This window comes from Melanerpes formicivorus, unplaced genomic scaffold (genome assembly GCF_026170545.1).
Source record: "Melanerpes formicivorus ecotype bairdi unplaced genomic scaffold, bMelFor1.0.p_v2 SCAF_201, whole genome shotgun sequence".
Taxonomy (NCBI): domain Eukaryota; kingdom Metazoa; phylum Chordata; class Aves; order Piciformes; family Picidae; genus Melanerpes; species Melanerpes formicivorus.
In genome coordinates, this window is record NW_027142553.1 from 102,501 (window position 1) to 110,000 (window position 7,500).

Genomic DNA, 7,500 nt, shown 5'->3' on the forward strand with positions numbered 1-7,500 from the left:
TGCCTCTTGCCGCTACCCCCCGCCCCCCCCCCCCCCGCTGCCGGTTTGCGCGGAGCCCCCCCGCCTGCCGTTGCCTCTTGCCGCGGCCGCCACCGCCCCCCCCACACCCCCCGGCCCCCGTTACCGGTTTGCGCGGAGCCCCCCCTCCCGACGTTGCCTCTTGCCGCTGCTGCCACCCCCAGCTCCCCACACCCCCCGGCTCCCGTTAGCGGTTTGCGCGGAGCCCCCCCTTCCCGCCGTTGCCTCTTGCCGCTACCCCCGCCCCCCCCCCCCCGCTGCCGGTTTGCGCGGAGCCCCCCCGCCTGCCGTTGCCTCTTGCCGCGGCCGCCACCGCCCCCCCCACACCCCCCGGCCCCCGTTACCGGTTTGCGCGGAGCCCCCCCTCCCGACGTTGCCTCTTGCCGCTGCTGCCACCCCCAGCTCCCCACACCCCCCGGCTCCCGTTAGCGGTTTGCGCGGAGCCCCCCCTTCCCCCCTTCGCGGGCTGCCGCTTCCCTCCCGGGCTGCCCGGCTGCTCTCTAACCCCTGCGACCGAGGCGGCGCTGTTAGGGCGGCCGTGCCGGTGCCCCTTGCCGCAGCTAGCCTCTCGCCGCTGCCCCTCCCGTCCGTCGTCCCCCGTCCCCAAAAACTTGCTGCTCTCCACGCTGGAGCCTGCACGGGGGAGGTTGCGCTCCGCTCCTCCGGCCCTAAAGCCGCCCTCGCCCGCCCCCCGGCTTGCCGCTTGGCTTGGCTGCCCGCCCGCCCGCTAATCCCCCCAACGCCCCCACCCCAAAAACACCCCAGCCCTACCGCATGCCGCTCCCCCTCTCCCCGCTCTCGCTGACCGCTGCCACCCCCCCCCCACCCCTCCCCCCCGAAACAAACCCCCCAGCCCTACCGCATGCCGCTCCCCCTCTCTCCCTAGCCTGCCCCCCCCGCCGTCGCTTGCTGCCGCCGCCGCCGCCGCCGCCGCCGCCGCCGGGACCCGCCTCGGTCTGGTGGCGCGCGCTCGGAGATCCCCGGCTACCCGTCCGTCCGTCCCTCCCTCCCGCCCCGCCCCGGGGGAGGGCCCGGGGCAGCGCGGGCAGGCGGGGAGCAAAAAAAGGCGCGGGCGCCAAAAAACGTCGGGGTCCCGGGGTGGCGGAGGGGGGCGGCGGCGGGGGCGGCGGCGGGTACACGGCGCCGGGTTCCAGGGCGCCGGGTCCAGCCCGTCCCGGGGCGGGGACAGGTGGTGTCGTCCGTCCCCGCCCCCGTAACCTGCTCTGAAGCATCCGCTTCCCGCCGCGGTTCGCCCTCCACCCCCCCGCCGCACACGCAGCTGCCGCTTCCCGCCGCCTCTGCCCCCCGCCCCGGGATCAACCACCCGCCGGGTCCAGCCGGTCCCGGTCCCGGGAACCTGCTCCCGGGGCCAGCCGGAGCCACGCCCCCTCCTCTGACGCTTCCAGCTGCCGCCTCCCCTCCCACCCCCCAAACTCACACTGGCCCTCGCCGGCCCGCCCACCCGCCTACCTGCTTGCCCGCCGCCGCTGGGTGGCGTGCCGGACACTCGCACACAGGTACACAGACAGGGACACAGGGACACAGGCACTCAGGCACACAGGGACACAGGGACACAAGGACACAGGGACACAGGCACTCAGGCACTCAGGCACTCAGGGACACAGGGACACAGGGACACAGGCACTCAGGCACTCAGGGACACAGGGACACAGGGACACAGGGACACAGGCACTCAGGCACACAGGGACACAGGTGGCGGGCCGGAGGCCTCTCTCCACTGTGTGGCAGGGGTCCAAGAGCCACCCCAGCCCAACCCAGAGGGTCTTTTGCACCTCTCTAGAGGCCACCCAGAGACCCCAGGCCGCAGCAGAAGCCTCCCCCGCATGCTCTGCAGGCTTCCGACCCACCCCAGGCCGCACCAGAAGCCTCCCCCGCACGCTCTGCAGGCTTCCGACCCACCCCTGGCCGCAGCAGAAGCCTCTCCCGCACGCTCTGCAGGCTTCCGACCCACCCCAGGCCGCAGCAGAAGCCTCTCCCGCACGCTCTGCAGGCTTCTCAGCCACCCCAGGCCGCAGCAGAAGCCTCTCCCGCACGCTCTGCAGGCTTCTCAGCCACCCCTGGCCGCACCAGAAGCCTCTCCCGCACGCTCTGCAGGCTTCTCAGCCACCCCAGGCCGCACCAGAAGCCTCCCCCGCACGCTCTGCAGGCTTCTCAGCCACCCCAGGCCGCAGCAGAAGCCTCCCCCGCATGCTCTGCAGGCTTCCGACCCACCCCAGGCCGCACCAGAAGCCTCCCCCGCAAGCTCTGCAGGCTTCCGACCCACCCCAGGCCGCAGCAGAAGCCTCTCCCGCACGCTCTGCAGGCTTCCGACCCACCCCAGGCCGCAGCAGAAGCCTCTCCCGCACGCTCTGCAGGCTTCCGACCCACCCCAGGCCGCAGCAGAAGCCTCCCCCGCACGCTCTGCAGGCTTCTCAGCCACCCCAGGCCGCAGCAGAAGCCTCTCCCGCACGCTCTGCAGGCTTCTCAGCCACCCCAGGCCGCAGCAGAAGCCTCTCCCGCACGCTCTGCAGGCTTCTCAGCCACCCCAGGCCGCACCAGAAGCCTCCCCCGCACGCTCTGCAGGCTTCTCAGCCACCCCAGGCCGCACCAGAAGCCTCTCCCGCACGCTCTTCAGGCTTCTCAGCCACCCCAGGCCGCACCAGAAGCCTCCCCCGCACGCTCTGCAGGCTTCTCAGCCACCCCAGGCCGCACCAGAAGCCTCTCCCGCACGCTCTTCAGGCTTCTCAGCCACCCCAGGCCGCAGCAGAAGCCTCCCCCGCACGCTCTGCAGGCTTCTCAGCCACCCCAGGCCGCACCAGAAGCCTCCCCCGCACGCTCTGCAGGCTTCCCACCCACCCCAGGCCGCAGCAGAAGCCTCTCCCGCACGCCCTGCAGGCTTCTCAGCCACCCCAGGCCGCAGCAGAAGCCTCTCCCGCACGCTCTGCAGGCTTCTCAGCCATCCCAGGCCGCAGCAGAAGCCTCTCCCGCACGCTCTGCAGGCTTCTCAGCCACCCCAGGCCGCACCAGAAGCCTCTCCCGCACGCTCTGCAGGCTTCTCAGCCACCCCAGGCCGCACCAGAAGCCTCTCCCGCACGCCCTGCAGGCTTCTCAGCCACCCCAGGCCGCAGCAGAAGCCTCTCCCGCACGCTCTGCAGGCTTCTCAGCCACCCCAGGCCGCACCAGAAGCCTCTCCCGCACGCTCTGCAGGCTTCTCAGCCACCCCAGGCCGCAGCAGAAGCCTCTCCCGCACGCTCTGCAGGCTTCTCAGCCACCCCAGGCCGCAGCAGAAGCCTCTCCCGCACGCTCTGCAGGCTTCTCAGCCACCCCAGGCCCCAACAGAAGCCTCTCCCGCACGCTCTGCAGGCTTCCGACCCACCCCAGGCCGCACCAGAAGCCTCCCCCGCACGCTCTGTAGGCTTCTGACCCACCCCAGGCCCCAACAGAAGCCTCCCCCGCACGCTCTGCAGGCTTCTCAGCCACCCCAGGCCGCAGCAGAAGCCTCTCCCGCACGCTCTGCAGGCTTCTCAGCCACCCCAGGCCGCACCAGAAGCCTCTCCCGCACGCTCTGCAGGCTTCTCAGCCACCCCAGGCCGCACCAGAAGCCTCTCCCGCACGCTCTGCAGGCTTCCGACCCACCCCAGGCCGCACCAGAAGCCTCCCCCGCACGCTCTGCAGGCTTCTCCGCCACCACAGGCCGCACCAGAGGATCTTTTGCACCTCTCTGGACGCCACCCAGAGACTCCAGGCCGCACCAGAGGCCCCCCCCCCAACCATTTACAGGCTGCAGTGCCAGCCTAGGCCCCGCTGGCAGCCTCCCTTGTCTGCTTTGGAAGGCCTCCCATCCACTCCAGACCTGCCTGGAGGCCTCCCTCGACTGCTCCCGGGGCCCTCGAAGCCACCCTAGGCCTTTCTGGAGGACCTGCTCGACCGCTCGGGCGGCTTCTGACGCACCCTCGGCCATCCGGCGCCCAGCAGCTCCCAGGGCCAGGCACCGGCCTCCCCCTCCGGCCGCCCCTGGGGCCGGGGGTGGCTCGGACTCGGCGCCCCCAACGTGTCGTCCCGTCCCCCCCCGCCCCGCACCGCCGAACATTCGCTGCAGCCGAGGGCTTGCCGCTCGACGCCTACCCCACCCGCCCAGCCCCCCGCTGCGGCCCGGCGCTGCCCCGGCCGCTGCGCCCTGCCTCTCATCGCTCCCCCCACCCGGCAACCGGCCGCCGGGCACGGCAAGTACCAGGGCAGGGAACAGGTGCTGCCGGGACCCCCGTGCTGGCTGCCGGCTTCCCGGGGCTGCCCCGGGCACGGACAGGTCGCCCCCCCCGCCCCGGCGAATGTTCACCGAACCGGCTGCCGGCTGCCTTCGAGCACCCCCCGCCCCCCGCCACTATCGTCCCCCCCGCCCCCCCTCCGCCTCCGCTGCCGCTTCTCCCCGCACCGCCTCCACTGCCTCCCCCCGCCGCCGGCGAACGAGTCGGCGGATCCGTAGGGTGCCGGGAGCCCCGAACGGCGAGCGGCTCCGGCTGCTGCCGGGACCGCGGGGATTCGAGCCGGTCCGGCCGCGGCCGGGACCCCGTGCCGGAAGCCGGCATCCCGGGACGGCCCCGGGACGGCCCCGGTCGCCGGCCGGGTGACGTTCAGCGAAGCGGCTGCCGCCAGTCTTTGGGCCTCCCCCGTGCCGGGGCCGCGGGGCTTCGAGCCGGTCCGGCCGCGGCCGGGATCCGGGGCCGGACGATGGCTTCCCGGGCCGGTCCCGGTCGCCTCCCGGGTGACGTTCACCGAAGCGGCTGACGGCTGTCTTCGAGCCCCCCCCCCCCCCTCCGCCTCCGCGGCCGCTTCTGCCCGCACCCCCTCCACTGCCTCCCCCCGCCGCCCGCGAACGAGTCGCCGGATCTGTAGGGTGCCGGGAGCCCGAACGGCGAGCGGCTCCGGCTGCTGCCGGGACCGCGGGGATTCGAGCCGCTCCGGCCGCGGCCGGGACCCCGTGCCGGAAGCCGGCATCCCGGGACGGCCCCGGGACGGCCCCGGTCGCCGGCCGGGTGACGTTCAGCGGAGCGGCTGCCGCCAGTCTTTGGGCCTCCCCCGTGCCGGGGCCGCGGGGCTTCGAGCCGGTCCGGCCGCGGCCGGGATCCGGGGCCGGACGATGGCTTCCCGGGCCGGTCCCGGTCGCCTCCCGGGTGACGTTCACCGAAGCGGCTGACGGCTGTCTTCGAGCCCCCCCCCCCCCCCCGCCTCCGCGGCCGCTTCTGCCCGCACCCCCTCCACTGCCTCCCCCCGCCGCCCGCGAACGAGTCGCCGGATCTGTAGGGTGCCGGGAGCCCGAACGGCGAGCGGCTCCGGCTGCTGCCGGGACCGCGGGGATTCGAGCCGGTCCGGCCGCGGCCGGGACCCCGTGCCGGAAGCCGGCATCCCCGGACAGCCCCGGGACGGCCCCGGTCGCCGGCCGGGTGACGTTCACCAAAGCGGCTGCCGGCTGTCTTCGAGCCCCCCCCCCCCTCCGCCTCCGCTGCCGCTTCTCCCCGCACCCCCTCCACTGCCTCCCCCCGCCGCCGGCGAACGAGTCGGCGGATCCATACCGTCCCGAGAGCCCGAGGCGGCGGCACCCAGTGCGGGTCCGGCCGAGGCCGGGACCCCGTGCCTGTCGCAGGCTTCCCGGGACGGCCCCGGAACGGCCGCGGTCGCCGGCCGGGTGACGTTCTCCGAAGCGGCTGCCGGCTGTCTTCGAGCCCCCCCCCCCCCTCCGCCTCCGCTGCCGCTTCTGCCCGCACCTCCTTCACTGCCTCCCCCCGCCGCCGGCGAACGAGTCGCCGGATCCGTAGGGTGCCGGGAGCCCGAACGGCGAGCGGCTCCGGCTGCTGCCGGGACCGCGGGGATTCGAGCCGCTCCGGCCGCGGCCGGGACCCCGTGCCGGATGCCGGCATCCCGGGACGGCCCCGGGACGGCCCCGGTCGCCGGCCGGGTGACGTTCAGCGAAGCGGCTGCCGCCAGTCTTTGGGCCTCCCCCGTGCCGGGGCCGCGGGGCTTCGAGTCGGTCCGGCCGCGGCTGGGACCCCGTGCCTGTCGCAGGCTTCCCGGGACGGCCCCGGAACGGCCGCGGTCGCCGGCCGGGTGACGTTCACCGAGGCGACTGCCGGCTGTCTTCGAGCCCCCCCCCCCCCCTGCCGGAGCCGCGGGGATACGAGCCGGTCCGGCCGCGGCCGGGACCCCGTGCCGGAAGCCGGCATCCCGGGACGGCCCCGGGACGGCCCCGATCGCCTCCTGGGTGACGTTCACCGAAGCGGCTGCCGGCTGTCTTCGAGCCCCCCCCCCCTCCGCCTCCGCTGCCGCTTCTCCCCGCACCCCCTCCACTGCCTCCCCCCGCCGCCCGCGAACGAGTCGCCGGATCTGTAGGGGGCCGGGAGCCCGAGGCGGCGAGCGGCTCCGGCTGCTGCCGGGACCGCGAGGCTTCGAGCCGGTCCGGCCGCGGCCGGGATCTCGTGCCGAACGTCGTCTTCCCGGGACGGTCCCGGGAGGGCCCCAGTCTCCTCCCGGGTGACGTTCACCGAAGCGGCTGCCGGCTGTCTTCGAGCCCCCACCCCTGCCGTGGCCGCGGGGATTCGCCCCGGTCCGGCAGCTGACGGTTCCCTGTGTCGGACGCTGGCTTCCCGGGACTGCCCCGGGACAGCCCCGGTCGCCTCCCGGGTGACGTTCACCGAAGCTGCTGCCGCCTGTCTTTGTCCCCCCCCCCCCGTGCTCTCCCTCAGGCGGGAGGTAGACGTGCTCTCCCTCGGCGAGTAGACGTGCTCTCCCTCGGCGAGTAGACGTGCTCTCCCTCGGCGAGTAGACGTGCTCTCCCTCGGCGAGTAGACGTGCTCTCCCTCGGCGAGTAGACGTGCTCTCCCTCGGCGAGTAGACGTGCTCTCCCTGGGCGAGTAGACGTGCTCTCCCTCGGCGAGTAGACGTGCTCTCCCTCGGCGAGTAGACGTGCTCTCCCTGGGCGAGTAGACGTGCTCTCCCTGGGCGAGTAGACGTGCTCTCCCTGGGCGAGTAGACGTGCTCTCCCTCGGCGAGTAGACGTGCTCTCCCTGGGCGAGTAGACGTGCTCTCCCTCGGCGAGTAGACGTGCTCTCCCTGGGCGAGTAGACGTGCTCTCCCTGGGCGAGTAGACGTGCTCTCCCTCGGCGAGTAGACGTGCTCTCCCTCGGCGAGTAGACGTGCTCTCCCTCGGCGAGTAGACGTGCTCTCCCTCGGCGAGTAGACGTGCTCTCCGCGGAGATCGCGCTTGTCGCCAAGGGGTCGCTGTTGCGCTCTGCCTCCGCCTACGTCATCGTACAAGCCGGCGTGATTTCTGCGACCTGCCGCTGGGCGGAGGTCGGCTGGTTGTGCGCTCGCGGAGCTGACGGCCCTCCAGTTCCGTATATGAGGGAACGAGTGACGCCGAGCACTCCCAGGGCAGCGCTGCCGAGCGGCTGCTCCAAGCCACCCGCCAGGCGGCTGGGCAGGGGTCCG